This window comes from Chiloscyllium plagiosum, unplaced genomic scaffold, assembly GCF_037043375.1.
Source record: "Chiloscyllium plagiosum isolate Xiang-an unplaced genomic scaffold, Cpla_swu_hap1 HiC_scaffold_28, whole genome shotgun sequence".
Lineage (NCBI taxonomy): Eukaryota > Metazoa > Chordata > Chondrichthyes > Orectolobiformes > Hemiscylliidae > Chiloscyllium > Chiloscyllium plagiosum.
In genome coordinates, this window is record NW_028270166.1 from 17,691,005 (window position 1) to 17,711,401 (window position 20,397).

General features: G+C 40.1%; 1 long non-coding RNA gene across 1 annotated transcript in view; it reads right to left on the reverse strand.

The window, feature by feature from the left end:
- Positions 1–1,358: 1,358 nt before the first annotated feature.
- Positions 1,359–20,397, reverse strand: part of LOC122565102 (uncharacterized) — a 40,318-nt gene continuing 21,279 nt past the window's right edge. The window contains exons 3-4 of the long non-coding RNA XR_015751900.1: positions 18,573–18,646; positions 1,359–1,738 (exon numbers count right to left, since the gene is read on the reverse strand). This is a non-coding gene — a long non-coding RNA (uncharacterized LOC122565102). The remainder of the gene's footprint in view (positions 1,739–18,572; positions 18,647–20,397) is intronic.

Genomic DNA, 20,397 nt, shown 5'->3' on the forward strand with positions numbered 1-20,397 from the left:
AAAGTGTTCAGAAAAATATCTACAAGGATGTTGCCAGGGTTGGGGGCTTGAGCTATATGGAGAGGTTGAATAGGCTGGGGCTATTTTCCCTGGAGTGTTGGAGGCTGAGGGGTAACCTTGTAGAGGTTTATAAAATCATGAGGGGCATGGAAAGGGTAAATAGCCAAGATCTTCTTCCCAGGGTGGGAGTGTTCAAAACTAGAGGGCATAGGTTTAAGGTGAGGGGGAAAAAAGATTTTAAAGGGACAACTTTTTCATGCAGAGGGTTATGTGTATATGGAACAAGCTGCCAGAGGAAGTGGTGGAGGCTGGTACAATTACACCTTTTAAAAGGCATCTGGATGGGTAAATGAATAGGAAGTGTTTAGAGGGATATGGGCCAAATGCTGGCAAATGGGACTGGATCCATTGAAGATATCTGGTTGGTTTGGATGAGTTGGACCAAAGGGTCTGTTTCCATGTTGTATTACTATGATTCCATGACTCTATGTTGCCTACTACGAGGTCTCTTGAAGGTTTTTTTTACTTGAATATGGAACTAGGAAGAACTTACAAAAAAACATGCAGGGGAGGCCAATTGATCCTTCAAACCTGCTTCATCCTTTAATAAGATCATAGCTGTTAAATTTGATAATTCTATGGAATTTGAGCTTTGCTGGCTAGACCAGCATTTGTTTCCCTTTCTATTTCCCTTTAAACTGAGTGTCCTACCAAGTCAGTTAAGAATCAATCACAATATATTTAGTCTGGAATCACTTGTGGGACAGAACAGACAAGGACAACAGATTTCCTTCCCTAAAGGACATTAGTGAACCAGACAAGTTTTTGAGTCAATAGATATCATATTTACCATTACTGAGGCTAACTCTGAGTTCCTGATTTATTAAGTTACTTCAGATCTCACCAGCTGTGATGTTCCCTAGACCATTCACGTAGACCTCTGAATATTAGCACAGTGGCATTACCATTGTACCAGCGTCTCCTCTGATTGTGGCCTTAAGACCACTTTTTTGCCAGCCCCCCTCTGACTCCTCTAACTGGGTGCTATTCCTGTCACCGCATTCAGAGCAAACACAGAGGAGCTGACTGTTCCTCTTTCAACCTGATGACCCAAACATGCCTGTTCCTGGTTGTCTAGTCCCTTCTTATAATATTGATCTCTATGTTCTTTTCCCCAGTAATTGTGCATGAAGGATAATGAAGATATTGGAAACGATATAATTTATTTAGCCCAAGGTTTTGAGGTTGACTGTGTTTTGCAATGGCATGGAAGAGTCAGGAAAACCATTAGCCATTTTATTGCCTTTTCAAACCTATGTCAATTGTTCTGCTCACTGTAACTTATACATTGATTATTTTCTCATTTTCAAAGTTTAAATAACATCTCTTATCTTCTTTCTCCCATGACAGATAGACAAAGGATTTATATGCAATTCATCTACAATACCTTTGGAGCTTGGGGACGCCATTAGCATATGTTTGCATGTATTAGCATGTGATACGCAAACTTAGCATAAATTAGAACATTTCTTGATTGCATGAAAGATGTGACAACTATCAATTAAAATTTCACAAATCCATTATATCTTGGCTAGAAAATGTGAACAGCATTTATTGAAGATTGCAATTTTCCATATCAGGCTCAACGAGAAGATTATGTTAAATGAATGCTGGAACCTCAAATCCTGATTTCCCCCATCAATTCAGTTAGCGAAATGCACATCATGAGCTGGTTTTTCTGGATGGGTAGAAAGCAAAAGTAACTTGCATAAAATATAATGACTATTTATTTCCAAAATTTTATATAACAAATATAAAAGGAGGGAGATGAAAATGAATTTGCTGTCATTGTCTTACAGCCCTGGGGTCATTCAGTCAAACAGTGTGTAGGCGGTAAGCTGCAAGAACTGCTGATAGTTTGAGTCAGCTCACAATGATACAATATTTTGTAGGTGTAAGGCAACATAAAAGTAGCTGATGCAAAAGCACTATGCCATATGACATCAACTGTTCGATTGATAAACAACCTCAAGCTTTTCATGCTGAGATACTAGATTTCCATTAAATAGATACTCAGCTAGTTTGTTTTAAAGAAGAAATCAAACTATTGGCCTTGTATGTTTCTAAAAGAGTTAATGTTGATGTTGCATTAGCTCCATCTAATCTGACAATGTCACATGCCGTCTTTGGGTGGAGATGGGAATTCTATACTAGACCTTGTAACGAGTAAATGTATTTTAAACACATCCCAAATGTCCTCATCACCATCCCTGCTTTAGAATACAGTTGTACTAACTGTTATCATATAATAAAGTATATTCTTTTCTAGGAAGAGTGTCTTTCATAAAGACTCTATGATGGTGCATTGTCTACCTTTCAGCACGAGGCCTTAGACAAAGGAGGATTTGTGGTAGTGAACTATCTCAAACAACCCTTTCTCTGAACCACTTTCTGGCAGAGGTGGCAAATACCATGAAGTGCCAGTAGTGATGATCAAAATACTCCAACAGACCAGTGGTAGCACTCTTTGATTGTTGTAGGCTGAAGTCCTAACACGTAAACCTTGCTGATACTTAATTGCAGTACTGAGGGAGTACCCAACACTGTCAGAGATTCTTTCTCCTTGGTTTATGGTGCATTAAAAAACACTGCGAGCTGTGCACATGGATATAGAAACTCAATTAGTTCTTCTGTTCTCAAGTTCACTACATTGTAAAAAAATGACTTTATTAGTACATTTTAGAATCACAAATAGATGAGAGTGAATATTTATGGAGAGGTAATGACACACTGGTAATATGGTAATTCAGAGTTCCAGCCGAATGTGCTGGAGATATGGGCTCAAACTTTAAATTCAGTAAAAATGTGGAATTAAAAGCTAGTCTAATGGAAACCATATAACCACCTTTGATTTTTGTTAATACCCATCTAGTTAAGTAATGTCCATTAGGGAAGGAAATCTGCGATTCTTACTCAGTCTGATCTGCACATGACTCCAGGCCTATAGCAACGTATTGGACTCTTAATAACCCTCCAAAATGGTCTGAGCAAACCACTCAGTTTAAGAGCAACTAGGGATGTGCAATAAATACTGGCTTAGTCAAAGACACCTGCATGCCATGAAAAAAAATTGGTGCTCCACAATAATGCTCAAAAAAACAAACTTTTGTTTAAATACATCTTATCTAAGATGCAGCAACCCAACAAATAAATTAATAGCCTACTTCTGTTTTGAATGTTATCAGCATCAGGTCTTGCTCTCTCCATTGACATCCCCATTTAACTAGTCTCGGATTGGATTGCTTTCTCTATCTCTGGTGAACAAGCTGAGTCTGGCAAAACATGCCTTCCACAGGCGACAATTGATAAGTATCAGCCAAAAAACCAATAGAATGTTTGAGATAATAATGCAAATTAAAGTTCTTAATGACTGCAAATGATTCACTTGACCTTTCCTAATGACTGTGGCTTCTTTAATTCAGGCAGTGACTGAAGCAAAACAGCGTATCAGACTTGACAGCAACGTTAACAATGTTTCAGTCAGTATTATAATTGATTGGAAGAACTTGTTTCAAAACATTTTGAGCAAATCATTTTGGCAACTATTAAAAAGCTAGCTTTAAAAGTTGCCAAAGATGTGTTTTAAAATCTTGAAAAAAAAATTAAAGGCCTGGGAGGCAGGAGGCTTTGTCGTGAAATGTTGGCAGAAGGCATTAGGAAGGGAGTCTTATGTCTTGTCACCCACCGTAGGATTTTAGGGATTTCAGAGATGGGGCTGACTGGATGTGGGCAGCCAATCAAGCCAATTAAGTGACCAGCAAAGGACCACATGCCACCCCTCACTGGTGCTTTTCTGACTTTGAGAAGGGCTACCACCAGGTAGACTCTAGCTTTGCCTTTTCATTTTGCCACACCTCAGCGACTCACACTGCAATTGTTGGCACAGCCATGCCATAGGTGGTCTAGTTGGGTTGGGGACTTTGGGAGGTGGGTCACCACCTTAATTGGATGGTACCCTGAGAAGTGCCCTATTTAATTGGTTGCTGTGGTAAAATGCCACCACTGGTGTCTCATCACATCCTTGTGCAGGGACTTGGATCCAGCTTTCAGTCCTGGCAATGGGACTACCTCTTGTCTGTAAATATGGCATGGTGGCTCAGTGGTTGGGGGCTGGGGGAGGTGGGGAAGTGGCACGGTGGATCAGTGGTTAGCAGTGCTGCTTCACAGCGCAGGGATCCAGGTTCGATTCCAGCCTCGGGCAACTATATGGAATTTGCATATTCTCCCCATGTCTGCATGGGTTTCCTCCAAGTGCTCCAGTTTCCTCTCACAGTCCAAAAATGTACAAGTTAGGTGAATTGGCCAAGCTAAATTGCCCATACTGTTCAGGGATATGTAGGTCAGGTGCATTAGTCAGTGTAAATGTAGAGTAACAGGGTAGGGGAATGGCTGTAGGTGGGTTACTCTTCGGAGGGTGGGTGTGGACTTGTTGGGCCGAAGGTCCTGTTTCCACACTGTAGAGATTCTATGATTCTAAGATGATTTTAGTCCAGGTGGACCCCAGGGATAGTTTAATGACTTGATATTGAGCAGAGAAAATGTTTGTGAACTAATCAGCACTAAGGGTGGAGCCAGGTCATCTCAAACACTGCATCAAAATAAAATAATCTTCGCCTGGATTGATTTTTCTCATTTGTTAAGCAATGGGGTTGAAATTTCAACCAAAACTATATTGCCCTCAAATTTCATTCAGCATTTTTAGGTTGTAATCTCTGTCCCCATTTTGTCTCTGTTTCATTTCAGGTTTTGGTTTAGCTCTCATTAGTTTTTGTTTTTGGAGGGCATATGTTTATCACTCTGCAATTCACATTGCTTTTAGACACAGCTTTTGTATTGTTACTTGTCCTGTTTCCCTTCCCTCTAGCCTTGATGCTTCTTTTCTCAATTATTCTGACCTAACACAGAACTGCCTTTTTGTTCTTCCTATTAGCCTCACCATTCACTTGCTAAACATCCAGCTACAGTTTGAACACTTCCCAGTGATGACAAAAAGTCATTGACTTGAGACATTATATTCTGTTTCTCTTTCCAAAGGACTGTTGAATTTTTCGAGTCTAGCTGCTTTTATTTCATATTTCCAGAATCCTACATTGTTTTTCTTTGTTGCAGGTACAGGGCTCACTAAATATGTGCAAGATGGTAACCCCGTTTTGCAATCCATGCAGAATCTCATACTTTCTGTTCTATTGTATCATGTTTCAACAAGAAACATCAGGCTAACAAGTGACAGGTAGCATTCACGCCACAAGAGTGCAATGCCCATCTCTAACAAGAGAGAATCTAACCATCACACCTTGACATTCAATGAGATCACCATCAATGTACCCTACTATCAACGTCCTGGGTGGCATACTGACCTGAAATTGAAATGGACTAACTGTATAAATACTGTAACTGTAAGAGTAGGTCAGAATCTAAGAATCCTGCCTCCTGTCTCCCCAAAGCCTATCCACTGCCCCCATAGCAGAAGTCAGGAGTGTGATGGAATACACATCACTTTCTTGGATGAATTCAGCTCCAACAAAACTATCCAGGACAAAGCAGCCTGCTTGATTGGCATCACATTTGCAATCACCATCTCCCTCCAGCACCGATACTCAATAGTAGCAGTGTAAACCATTGAAAAGACATACTATAGAAATTCATCAAGGATCCTTAGGATGCATTTTCTAAACCATGACCACTTCACTCTAGAAGGAAAAGAGCAGCAGATATATAGGAACACCACCTCCAAGCTCTCCTCCAAGCCAACCACCACCCTGACCGGAAATATATATCTTTCCTTCAGTGTTGTTATGTCAAAATACAGAAGCTCACTTCTTAACAGCATTGTGGGCCTACCTGCTTCAAATAGACGACATCTGTTGAAGAAGTCAGCTCTCCACCACCTTCTCAATGGCAATTAGGGATGTGCAATAAATGTTGGCTCATCCAGTGACATCCACATCTCAAGGATGAACGTAAAGAATCACATCATTGCATAAAATGTTCCAGGCTTCTTCATGGGAATGCTGATTCGACAAATTTGCAACTGAGCCACATAAGGAGATATTAAATCTAACCCAAAAGAACTGCAGATGCTGTAAATCAGAAACAGGAACAAGTTGCTGGAAAAGCTCAGCAGGTCTGTCACCGGACCCAAAATGTTAACTCTGATTGCCCTTCACACATGCTGCCACACCTGCTGAGCTTTTCCAGCAACTTTTGTTCTTGTTTTGTAAGGAGATATTAAGACTGGTCATCCAAAAGCCTTGTCTAAAAGGAAGGTTTAAAAAGCATCTTAACAAGGAGAGACAGGTAACGAGGCAGGAGTTCCAGAGCTCTAGGTCCAGACAGAATAGTTTCTAATTTCCTTTGATTTCATAAATATCCAAAAACAATTTTAGTCTTAAATACACTCAATGACTGAGGACTCCCAGTTTTTTGGGGTAGAGTGTTCCAAAGATTCACAACCCTCTGAGTGAAGACACTTCAACTAATTTGAATCCTAAATGGCTGTCCCCTCTTCTTTTGAGAAAATAGGCCAAAAGTTTGTTTTCTGGTTGAATGGGCCACACTTTACATTCACTGCAAGAAATCTGATTTTCCTCTGTACTTCAGAGGTTAAGGGTAAGGTTTAGGGAAACCTTTAAACAGCGTTGGGAGCTTGGTTGCTGTATTGGAGAACAGAGATGGACCTTCTAACCTGTCTGCTTCTGCACTCACACTTCTCATGCACTTCTCTTATAGAATGAATGTGAAACAGACCCCCATGAGAAAAGGCAAAAATAGTCTGTGAAATCACAGATGGGCTGACAACATAGTTTGTGAGCTGTGAAAGTGCAAAGGTTGGATTTTCCTTAAGTCCAGAGAAAGATATGGTTTGATGACTCTTAAATTTAAACAGCCTCTCAGCATCTGCCAATTCTAGTCATCTATGAGTTTTGTTTGATTCAATACAAATACCTTTCATTCTGAAATATGCTTTCTAAGTTAACTAATATGGTTTACCTGACCCGATCAACTTCATCAATATGTATTGTCTGCAATACCTAGCCATGTACTTCTATTTTACTTGCAATTTTTATGAAATTAATGATTACTTTGTGTTCACTAATTGCTTGCTCTTGGGATGAATGTGGCTGTCTCTCCAAGGTTGGGTGGGAACTAAACGTATCTCTTCAGCCAATGTGTCAGTTCCTCGTCTCCATCAGACCAAACCAGGCCCTTTTTGCAACTGATGACCTATTAGGTTCTTTAAAGGTCTTATTAAGACTACGTAAACAAAACCGGCTGGCCTCCAGGTTCCTATAGGTAGAAGGGGTCAGTTTAGGTGCCTGGAAATGGACATGACAAACAAGAAGGGGCTAGCATTATAGGTGGACTTACAGTTCCCCCCCTCCCCCAAGAGCATCTCCATCTTGAAGCACCCTCTCTCACATAGCATCCATTATAACTTGCTGCTTATAAGTGGGAAAGCTTCTGAGAGGCCCTTGAGCTTTTAGAGATCATCCTTATTGAGATGAGAGCTCTGTTTCCTGGTCATTAGTTGGCTGCTTTGGGGAAAATCACTCCAAATCCTTGCTACTCGCTTTGGTGGACTCAAGACCAGAATCCAAATCTCTGTTTCCCCCTCATGGAGGGAATATTCAGTTCATGGGATGTCACAAAGGTTGGCATGCTCATCTATCTACACAAAATTTGTGTGAAACCTCATAATAACATCTGTGCTGGAGAAAAAAAGAGTGATTAAAGATATTCTTCAAGTAATGTAGGTGCAGGTCTTGCCAGAGGCAAAATGAAATCAGATAAAGAGGGGTCACATTCATTCTCCTTCAATACCTGTACTGCAATACCTGGAGTTCAACACTAGATGTTGTAAAGAGCTATGTAGAACCCATTGCTGTGGAAACTGAGCATGTAAGTAAAACGTTACATCTTTCAAAATGCCAATTAGGATGACTTGGGTGTCAACAGTCAAAAATCAAATTAACAATGGTGCCCCTTTTTAAAGAAGAGAAAACAATAAATTTCACATTTGAAGTAAAACAAAAAAAAATTAATATTTGTCTTAGTGTTACCTCTACACACTTGTCCCTCTGGTTCTCACTAATCATGCACAACAAACACTTAATGTTCCCTCTCCCACTCCTCTAGAGTATTATAAACTACTTTGACCAATGTCTTCCTACAACAAAATCATTATCAAAGAATCGTTAGGTCCATTATTATTGAGGTGAGGCCAGCAACTCCCATAATAACAGGATTGTAGACAGTTTTGAAATTCATTTGTGATTTTTTTAGAGAAGAAATTGAACTAATTTTCTCATTGCTACTTATTTAAAAAGGTTAAATTGTGGATCCGGTCACTTGATTTCCTTGCTCTTATCACTGGTGCTACCTTTTGCCTCATGGCCTTATATAAATTATTTTTCGATTACATAAGCACAGACTGAATTCAGCAATAATTAAAATTACTTTAATGCTTTTTTGGCTCCTCAAAGTGACTACCACGAACAAGTTATTCATTGGTCAATATGTTTTAATTTTGCTTTAAGAAGAGCTGCTTGATTAGAATGAAAAGACTTCAAAGAAAATTCACTATCAGCACTCACTTCCTGTCTTTGACATGAGTTTGAAGTTTTTTTCCAACTTCAAAAATTTTTCCAACACATTGCTAGTGGAATTGGTTGCTTCATTGATCTCACATTTATAAAGGTTTAATGAAGAAATTATAATACAAATATTTTAAATGATGATGCAAATTATTAATTTTCAGCTGCATATTATGATGGTAATTACACCTGTTATGCTTTGAGATTGTACTTGAAGAATTGTATGCTAAGCTGAATTGGCCATTGTTGAATATTTTACCTTAATCTTTGTGGGAAGTGAAAAATAGTATGATTAATTCAACTTGGCAGGCAAGCATTTGCACAGAAACAAAGTTCTAGAAGTTGGATATAGGCAATAAAATGACCAAGAACCTGTCAGGTTTTCATTTCAGAAATTTCAAAGGTAACAGGGCTTGAATAACAGAAAGATTCTCAATATGGAAATCTTGAAACTTCGTCTGATTCCATTATGGTCAGGGTGGAGACAGCATATATAATCCTTTTCAACAAATGGGATGGCTTGGACTCTTGTAACAGTCACAAAGTGCATTTTGGAATAGCTCACAGTCCATGAGGACTAACATCACATTTGACCTCTCACAGACCTGACCATGTGGGGAGTAACCAATTTCTGATTACCACAGATTTTATTATTGATTGATTTATTTATTGTCCCTTGTAGCAAGGTACAGTGAAAAGCATTGTTTATGGGCAGCACAGGCAGATCATAGTAAGCAACAATGTACAGAACAAAAGATTTGGACGGAGGCATACAGGTGACATTGCACAGGGCGTACAAGAGAGATCAACGTTAGCAAGGCCGGCATTATTTGAGGCTAGAGAGTCCATTCAATTGTCTAATAATGGCTGGGAAGAAGCTGTCCAAAAAACTACTGGTGCGTGTGTTCAGGTTTCTGTACCTTCTACCTGATCGAAGAGATCATAGGACACCATTACTGGGGTATGAAGGGTCTTTGATGATGTTGGCAGCCTTTCAGCAACAGCAAGCTGTGTAAATGGAGCCCATGGATGGAAGGTTGGCTCTGTGATGGCCTGGGCTGTGTACACCACTTCTGTGGTTTCCTATGATCCTGGACAGAGCAGTTATGCACCTGGACAGTGTGCTTTCTGTGGTACGTCTGTAGAATTTGGTGAGGGTCCTTATGGACATGCCGCATTTCCTGAGCTGCCTACTTTGTTACTTGCTACACAACAGGATGTATGCTAACATGGCAGAAGTTACATCTTTTCTGATTGGTATCTGATCCGAGTTCTAGGTGTGAACAGGGATTACAACTGAATGGGGTGCGTATTGAAAGCATCATTCAGGGAATGATACTAATTTAAGACTAACTTCTTAACTCATGATTGATGTTTCTTGTTGTATCTTACCAAGCTCACCATATTAACTATCTAACCCACCCTTAGAGCTTCCCTCACATCAAATTTTTGCCGCATCTTATCGCGTGCTATTCCCAGAATATCTTGTTACTCGGCAGATATCTCATAATTCATTGGAACCTCTTGTGCTTGTGTGATCTTTAAAAGTCTGTTGTACACCCAGACAAGTACTGCCAGTCCGGAGCCGCTCAGTACACACCCTGCCATTTACCTAGAATGGCAGATGGGGTAAGTTGATGTGATACTGTGCATGACAGGGACCTGGAAGTGCTGCTGGATGGGATGGTGCCAAGGCAAGACTTCCCCTTTCACCAGGACCAAAACAACACCACACCACATCACAAAACCAGAAATCACTGGAAAATCTCAGCAGGTCTGGCAGGATCTGTGGAGAGATATGGAAGTTGACATTTCGGTTCCAGTGACCCTTCCTCAGAACTGATGGTAGCTAGGAAAAAGTTGTTTTTTATGCAGAAAATAGGGTGAGGGTGGGGAGGGGTAAGGAGTGAATGATAGGTGGAGATAGACCACAACAACCAAACCAATTCAGTCTGTTCCAAAGTTGCCACTTGGGTTGAAGCAGTCTCAGGTATCTGAAAGAATGCACTGCGATATAGGAAGGAAGTCAATGACGTTTTGCACTCTGCCAACTTAAGTGCCACCGCTTCTGACTGATAGCTCTCACTTACTCTACTGTTGTTATTGCATCTACCTCCCACTAAAACTCATGTTCTACCACTCTCACTATTGCAAGCAACACTTCCTCTCAATCATTGTCACCTGTCTCAATCCCAACAGCACTAATGCTGCTTCATCACTCACGACATCCCTCCACTCCTCTAAATGTAACAACTGCACCACGCACGTTCATCTCTCTCAGTACTACTACTCTCGCATTCCAGGAGGAAAACAGCTCCCATTAGGGTGGAAAAACTGAAGACAAGTGGTGAGCTGCCCAATATTTGGCTCCTCATTTCTTATGTGGAGACCATCCTGACTCTAATTGTCCCGAGTGGCTGACCGACCATTCTTTAAGCCTCTGGACTACTATTGGAGGCTGCGTTTGACTTACTGTGCCCATGATCTCTGAGTGAAGACTATCCCCTAGGCCTGACTAAAGCCTGCTGACAATCATAAGCTTCCTTCCTTTGAGTCTCTGCTAAAGACAAGATGAAAGTAATATGAGCCTGGTATGTCTGGCTAAAGGGCAAAATTGCAAAGAGGCAAGGTAGGAAATTGTAAAGAACAAATGCTGCGAGCATTCTGGAGAGCCCAGAGTGAGTGAGCAGCAAAAGAGCAAACCAAGAGCCTGGGGATGCAGTCTAGTCCAGTCTATGATCACACAGTGTACTTGCAGCAGCTTTACAATGAGAGTACAGAAGTACAGCACTGAAGTACAGAAGTGTGCTGTAAGTGGGTCAAGGTGTGCTAAGAGGGTTCTTAGGAGCTGGCGCATAATGAGTGCCAGTGACCGTGGATGTGGGGTGATTGCGGCTGAAATCTGTGGCGTGTGCCCTGAGAAGTTGGTGTTCTGGTGGGGGCGGCACGGTGGCACAGTGGTTAGCACTGCTGCCTCACAGCGCCTGAGACCCGGGTTCAATTCCCGCCTCAGGCGACTGACTGTGTGGAGTTTGCACATTCTCCCCGTGTCTGCGTGGGTTTCCTCCGGGTGCTCCGGTTTCCTCCCACAATCCAAAGATGTGCAGGTCAGGTGAATTGGCCATGCTAAATTGCCCGTAGTGTTAGGTAATGGGTAAATGTAGGGGTGTGGGTGGGTTGCGCTTCGGCGGGTCGGTGTGGACTTGTTGGGCCGAAGGGCCTGTTTCCACACTGTAATGTAATGTAATGTAATAATGTAATGTAACATGGAGGTCGATTGGAACAAGCAGTAAGCTGAATCCGTCAGGTACCTGCTCTGGTTTCCATATCAGGTTTTCTCATTGTCTGGTTTGTTTGGTGAGTTTGATAATAGTAAGAAAGCCAACACAATGCTTGTCAAAAGCATAAAAGGTGGTTCAAGATGCTCCTGACATCAAGGGAAATCTCCTCTGATTCTGCCACAATTCTTGCCATAGGCTACATCACTTATACCCCTATAAGATTCCACTTTATAAGTTCAGTTTGTACTGCGTATTCCCCCTTTGAAACTTCTTTAAGATCTCATTAGATATGACCTCCCAGAGTTTCCCTCTGTCCAAGCAGCCATTGAATTCACACTTGATGTCGACCTTTGTAGTTCTCCCTTGAAAATGAAAAAATTACATTATAGTTAGAGTTTGTTATGTCCATAAGTGATCCAAGATAATAATATGTGTGAAAGATCAACTTTGTGGGTATTATCAAAAAACTGGATGTATAAATGTTTGATTTTATTGTTGAGATAAGATTCTGAGCTGAATGAAAACGGCAAAACATTAACTGGAGCTCTGACGAAGAGTCACTGTGCAAAATTGGAAGTGTGGTGAACAGCGAAGAAGGTTACCTCAGCGTATAAAGGGGTCTTGATCAGATGGGCCAATGGGCCGAGGAGTGGCAGTTGGAGTTCAGTTTAGATAAATGTGACCTGCTGCATATTGGAAATGCAAAATAGGTCAGGATTTATACACTTAATGGTAAGGTTCTGGAGAGTGTTGCTGAACAAGAGACCTTGGAATGCAGGTTCATGGTTCCTTGAAAGTGAGTCACAGGTAGATAGTATAGTGAAGAAGGCGTTTGGTATGCTTGCCTTTATTGGTCAGTGCATTGGGTACAGGAGTTGAGACGTCATGTTGTGGCTGTGAAAGAAAATTGGTTAGGCTACTGTTGGAATATCGTGTGCAGTTCTGGTCTCCTTGCTATAGGAAGGATGTTGTGAAACTTGAAAGGCTTCAGAAAAGATTTACAAGGATGTTGCCAGGGTTGGAGGGTTTGAGCTATAGGGAGAGGCTGAATAGGCTGGGGCTGTTTTCACTGGAGCATCAGAGACTGAGGGGTGACTTCAAATAGGTTTATAAAATCATGAGGGGCCTGGATAAGGTGAATAGACAAAGTTTTTTTCTCTGGGGTGGGGGAGTCTAAAACTAGAGGGCATAGGTTTAGGGTGAGAGGGGAAAGATATAAAAGAGACTTAAGGGGCAACTTTTTCACACAGTGGGTGGTAAGGGTATGGAATGAGCTGCCAGAGGAAATGGTGGAGCCTGGTACAATTAAAAGGCAACTGGATAGGTATATGAATAGGAAAGGTTTAGAGGGACATGGGCCAAATGCTGACAAATGAGACTAGATTTATTTAGGGTATCTAGTCAGCATACATGAGTTGGACCAAAGGGTCTGTTTCCGTGCTACATATCTCTATGACAATGACTTGAAAAGTTAACTCTGCTTTCTCCGCACAGATGCTGCCAGACCTGCTGAGTTTCTCCAGCAATTTCTGAATTTGTTTCAGATCATCAGCATCCATACTTCTTTGTTTTATACTAAAACATTAACTGAATTGGGAGAATTCCGCTGCAGTTGGATATACATAAATTGAGGACACAAATAATTTGGAAGAAATCAGTTTGTACATTTCTTTTTCATTGGTTGATCTCACATGATGTTCTTTCCCCATTCATCAGCTCGCAGTGTACTTTTCATATCCTTGATGAATTTGCAACTTTAGTTTGGGTATTTCATAATCTTTTCTAGTGTTATTGTTTATTCTGTTCAAGTCTGAACCCTTGTAACAGCTCAAGTGTTGCAGGTCAAAGTGTGATTTAAAGAATAGGCAAGTTACAGTCCTCAAGAGATTAAATTCCCTTCTTTGTGGCATTTTGTTTTCAAAATGTTTCATGCAAGAACAAGCAGACTTCAAATTAAATCACATGGTGTGATTTCAAACACACAATTTCCTGACTAAACCTATCAAAATAGTAATGCTTGACTTGACTCTTATTAAATTGGGGTCATTAACTGAGCCAGAGATAAATGTTTTAACCCACCAATGGGTAAAAGGATTAGTTTGTTAGTAATTGCAAACCTGATCCCAACAATCTGTGAATGCACTTGGTCTGATTTAAATGGATGGAGTTGAAGGTTGGCTGAGTAATCACTTGAGAAATGAATTGGTAATTAGATTACTTGAATGAAACTCCCTGCCTCAGTTTTAGTCAATGAATTTTGGGTTTAATCCCTCCAGCACACATTTCTCAGGTCTTGGAGAAATCTGGGAAATAAAGAGGGGGAATAAAGAGATGCAATAATCACCAGATCCAGAAGGTAACAGCTTTTTAGCTGCTGCTTGTGGGTCAATTGCTGGAGCTCAGGCTTTTCCTGTGAAACATAGAGAGAAAAAAGTAGTAAACAGGGGTTTTTATGGTGGAGTGGTAGTGTCCTACCTCAGAGCCAGGAAGCCCAGGTACAAGTCCTAAACAACATCTCTGAACAGATGAGTTAAAATAAAACAGAAACAAAGAGAAAATGGGAGCAAGAGTAGACCATTTGACCCGTTGAGCCAGCTCTGCCATTCAATATGATCATGGCTGATCATCAAATTCAGGACTCTCTTCCCACTTTCTCCAATGCTCTTTGATTCTATAAGCCCTAAGAACTATATCTAACCATTCTTGAAAATATTCAATGTTTTGGCCTCTGCCACTTTCTGTAGCAGTGAATTATACAGCCTCACCACTTTGTGAGTACATAAATTTCTGCTTAGTTCTGCCTTAAATGGCCTATCCTATATCTATATACTGTGCCTCCCCAGTCATCATGAACATCTTCCTGCATTTATTCCAGTCCTGTTAGAATTTTTTAGGTGTCTATGAGATTCCCCCAAATTCATCTAAACGTCAATGAATCCAGTCCTAAGCAAACCAATCTCTCTTCAAATGCAATTCTCTCTGGAACTCCCAAACCAAAGCTACCAATATCTCTCTCTCTCTGCAAACTCCCACTTGAGAAGATCCAAGCTCCTTCGCATCCAATCTTCTGAATCTACACACAAAATGGCCAGCCTCCCAATTCACACTCCCCACCTCTTTACTGAAATCTTGCCATGCATATCTACCTGATCAGCTGTGAGAGGGAAATTTGTGTTTCCCTGTCACTAATAGGCACCTCAGTTCCCCCTCAAGTCTCCATGTTCATAACAGGCCACAGATCAGTCCACACAGCAAAATAGAATGACAGTAGTTAAGAATGCCAAAGGAATTTAGACATTATATGCTTGCATCACAGACTTAACTTTTCCAAGTCAGTACCAGTAGCATGGTCAATCACCTGCTATTAGAAAAACAGTGCATAGGTGTTTTCCTACTCCAACCTTATTGGAAAATAACAGGCTCAGAAGAGATACAACATCCTAGCTACAGCAGCAACAACCAGATGGCTCAATTTGCAAATAAGCTATCTATGTTGTTTCTCATTCAGGTGGACACCTGATCCTCTGTATTAACTTATTTGTTGTGAAGTGGGGATGCCTTTGATGTTTTATATTTGGGCTCAGTGCTTTTGAGTTAAGGAGGGGAAAAATCAAAAAGCATCAAGGTTTGATCTTTTATAAAGAGATTCCTTTTGTGTGTGGGTGTCAAACAAGGTGAGGATTAAACCTGTATGTCAGGCTTTTCATTGGATAGTCTAAACAAACTTAATGGATTGGTTCAAACATTCGAAGAGCTACTTGGATGAGCTTTTGACTTCAGCCTTTGATACTATACCTAGCAAGTGTCTTCAGAAGGTGGGAACAATATTTCAGACTCCACTCAATTGAAAGTATTTCTCAAGTGGCATGACTAAATCTGGGAACTATTATGTGATGAATCTTAGGCATGAGCTCACACCCAACATCATAGAATCACACCAACATAAAGGTTAAGCTTTGCATTGTAGTTTACCGCTATTATAAGTGACTCCATGAATCTCCCCTGATGGTGTATTTATGAGCTGTACAAACCACTAAAGGAACAGATTAAATCGTCATTCTATGCTGACTTGTCAAATCTCGGCTGATTTAAGTGATGGTAGCACAGTGATTTACAGTAGGAGAGAAAAAACATCTATTATCAATGCTTTAGGCTAGTATTTAGTGAGTTTTGTTCTGGAAATTGCATTTCCATTTGTGGGGAAGTCCAGCCTTGGTTGTGATGCTCTCCTGCTGTGGTTGAATGGATTGTTAATGGCCAGGGTCAGCGTGAGAAATGGAAAGTTCCTTGTGAAGTACTGGAAAGGCCTCCTAAAAAGCAGATGGTAGAATATTTCAATCTAACAAATGGATCTCTATGTTCTTATATTTCTGTGTGTGATAGCACAGGTCTGTCTCACTTCTAGACAGCGTCATGTGTTGTCTGAACTGTGTTCACAGAGAATAAATACATTTACGCAATTTCTATATCCAAAGTTGGTTACACTGATAAAGAAAGGGGATGAATAATTGTCCTTAGTGCCGGGTCCTGTGTTTATTTCAAACAAAATAGCTGAGAAATAATGGACGAATGCTGAGCATGCTGATTTGGCATTCCATCATCATTAAGAAAGTGTTAACTGATTTGTGTAAGAATAAAGAATCCTCATGTTAAAACAACAGCTACTATAAATGACATCTGAAATGTAGGGTTATGTTTCCACATGAAAGAAAGTAAGATTTGCTTTTATATATGCCCCCTTATGTTTCAGGATGTCCCAACATGCTTTGGAACTAATGAAACACTGTTGAAATTTGGTCATTGTGATGACATTTGACCTAAAAGCAGTAGAGTAAGGAAATATTTTAATTACTTTAAAATATATAACATTTTTTAAGAATGTTTAAAGGTACTTTTTAAGAGTTTGCACTAAATGTAATTTATTTCAATAGTAAGAAATACAGCTGACATGACAAGTCTTAACCTGAAAGTGCCACAAACAAATTAATCACAGAATCCAAATGACTAACAGGCACAAAGGAGAGCAGGGGGTAGAAAGTGATCAACACACAGACATAAGAAAATGTTACAGCAAGATATGGTTATCAACCTCCTGTTGTGTTTAGGAACAAGCCAAGCTCTCCACAAAAAGATTGGTTTTCTGTTTGATGGTATGAAGAAAAATGGAATTCCAGAAGTGCTTGGAGAAAAGATCTACAAACTCAAAGGGACTTGATCCCAAAAGCAATATGAATAGTGCAGCACATGAAAGAGCTGAAAATTTGTAACAGAGGTCCTTAATGCAAACAGATATTAGGATAAAAGGAATTCTGTAAAGCTGTATCATCAGGACTGATGTGACCTGAGTGAGGGAGGTTTCATAGTCATGTGCCTTCTAATTGAGAACCATATCTGGGGTCCTCAGATGAAATATATTGGCTGGTGAATGTAACTTAGGGCCTGATTCAATTGAGTGGGAAGGAGAGCTTAGCATCAGGGACCGAGTTGATTTAATGCACATGATGCTATATTTGCATCTCGAGTGATTTGGAGCTTATGTAATGACAGAGCAGCCTTATGGTCTGGTAAGACTATGACAACTTGACTGATGTTTGAAAAAGATGAGCATTTTTCTGTAATAACTATTTAAGTGAAATGTATCTTTTTATTTAAATATCATTTTCCAATTAATTCTTCTGTTATTTATGCGCAATGGTTAATAGTTCTGTGAAAACAAAAGTGACATAATTTCTTCATTTGGAGGTCATTCAGTAAATTTGCTTATTTTGATTTTCAGTTTTCCCCTGAAGATCACATCCCATGTATTAATGCAGAGTTGTTCGTTCTTTTACCATTCAAGAGAATTTCGAGTTTTAGCATGTACATGTAAATGCTAAACTAAGCAGCTAGAGCACAGATGTTGTCAACGGAATACATATTAATCCTGTAATGAATTTAATTATTTTTCCTTTCAGCTATGAAGTGTTAAAAGGCAACAGCCAGTCTCTGCCCATGCATTTGACTTTCTAAATAGAATTTGCATCCTTTACCTGTATGCGTGGCTTTAAAATGCATGTGATAGATAGCTTTTGCTTAAAATAGTACAAGTTCTTACAGCAACTTTGGTCATATATGTAACACCTACACATCACTCCATGCATTCTGATGCCCAATAAATGTAGAATTGCTGCATGCTCTCTTTCTCTCTCCACTTTAGAAATTCATCAATAGCGAGCATTTGCCAATGAGACATAAAGGAGATTTAATGATTTGGGATGATAGATAGGACAAACAGAAGCACAGATGCTCGAGCCAGCAATCATAGATTTTGGATAAATCAACTCGATTGAACCAGCTTGAAAAGACTGAGTACATAACACTTTCATGTTGCAGTGTGGGTGGTTTGGAGATGCTATCAATTGCAGATGATGTTTGCTGTTTTCTGCAAATTATGCACAAAATACGTAGGCCAGTTGTAAAGCAAATCACAGCAAGAATAAAATTATAACTTTCCTCAACTTGTCTAAACCTTCTTGTCGCATGATTGCTTTCCTCCTTCACTTCCAGCCTGACGTGACAAGTAATATGTTCTGCATATTTTTCTCTTTGCCACAAGACTATTGCAACCTAAGCAATATAATTATGGTGAAATTATTACCATATAATTCAGGCACAACCTTTGACTCATGTTGCGGGATGCTCAAATCTGCCTTGGTCCAAAGTGATTTGATCCTAATTAAAAACAGTACAATGCTATAGTTAGATTAGGTTGTGAAAAGTGATTTCTCTCTGGTTTATATTTTTCCTCAGTATTTTGCATACCCCACCCCTGGCTACCATTGCCACATAGCTGCTGTTATGGAAGAGAGCAAATGAGTAAGTTCTTGTCTTCCACAAAATTTGGTACATAAGACAGTCACACTTGACTTGTTTTTACAGGTTAACACACATGCACTGAGCCAGGTTTCCCTTCCCCAAAGCAAAACAGATGTTCTATTGCCATGATTCATGTTGCCTTTTGGCTTTGAAGTGAACTGAAGCTGAGATCTGGAAACATGGCGGTATGAATCATGAGTGTGAATGTATCTACTCGAGGTATCGGCAGAACCAAGTTGGGCATTGTCCTGTGAAAATGAGAAGATGTTCTTACAAATGTGAGCTATTCACAATAGGAATGGTATCTGCTGGAATTCTGGAAGAATCTCTCCCGGGAGATTCTGTCATTCACTATATTAAGTAATGCCTTAAAACAAGAGGAATAGTGACTGGAATTTTGTTTATCTATGATGTTTAGTGAAAAGCATGAATGTGCTGAGAAACTAGCTTCCATTTAAATGCATTCTCAGCAAGAATGTCTGGAAAGTATTGTATTAAGAGCAGTTCAGTGCTGGGGGATGTATAAAAACATGTGAATTAACACCATATTGGAGGGTATAACTTTACAGAATGTGGAAGAAAGTGCTCTGTGACCCCTTTCTGGAAACTGGGTGGCAGTTGGAGCACGTTCAGTTTGGTTAAACCTCCTACAGTTGGGTAGCCTGCAAGTATTCATTGTCCAGGTTCGCAAATGAAGGATACCCATTTGAGCTCGCTGCTCATGTAATCGGGTGGAACTCACATCCCTGCCTCAGCCCATGTGTTGTTGAAACCCCAATCCATGCCTTGCTACCTCTAGATCCATGAATCCAATGCGTTCTATTCTGGTCTCCCTGTTATCACACTGATATATATTGATTCCCAGTTGAACAATGTCACAGTTTTAAAAGTGATATACTTGTTTTCAAGCCCTGCAAAAGCTTTGTCCTTCCCAATATCTGTGATCTCCTCCAGATTCACAACCCTTTGATGTATCTGTATTCCTCTATTTCTAAGCTCTTAAACATTTTTGATTTTAAAGCTCCACATTTGGAGGCTGTTTCTGCCAGGAATAAGAAACCCTCCCTAAACCTTTCTGCCTCTTTACCTTTTCTTCCTCCTTTCTGGTAATTCCTATTGTCTACCTCTTGGTAAACTTTTAGTAATCTGCTCTAACATCACCTTATATTGTTTGATGCCATGTAATGTTCCTGAAAAGCTTCTTATGACAAATACTCCATGTAAATACAAAATGTTGTCAAATCTGAGTGGAGAAGGGGCTGAAAACTGATCAAAATGTTGAGGCCATTCAAAACTATGCTGTACTCACCAATTCCCTGTTCTCACTGATTTACATTGACTCCCAGTTAAACAATGTCTCAATTTTAATACTAGAATGCTTATTTACAAAACCTTCTAACACTTTGCTGTTCCCTATGCAAGGGATCTCAATTTACATACGTCTGACTCATGAACGCTCATACTTATGAATGCAATTGCCTACATGGTTTACAGGCCTGGTATACAATCATTTCCTGTACTTATAAACAGCTGCTTTCCATTGCCTTGGACAGTGTTCCAACTTTTCATCTTGGTTAGCACTGCTGCCTCACAGCACCAGGATCCCA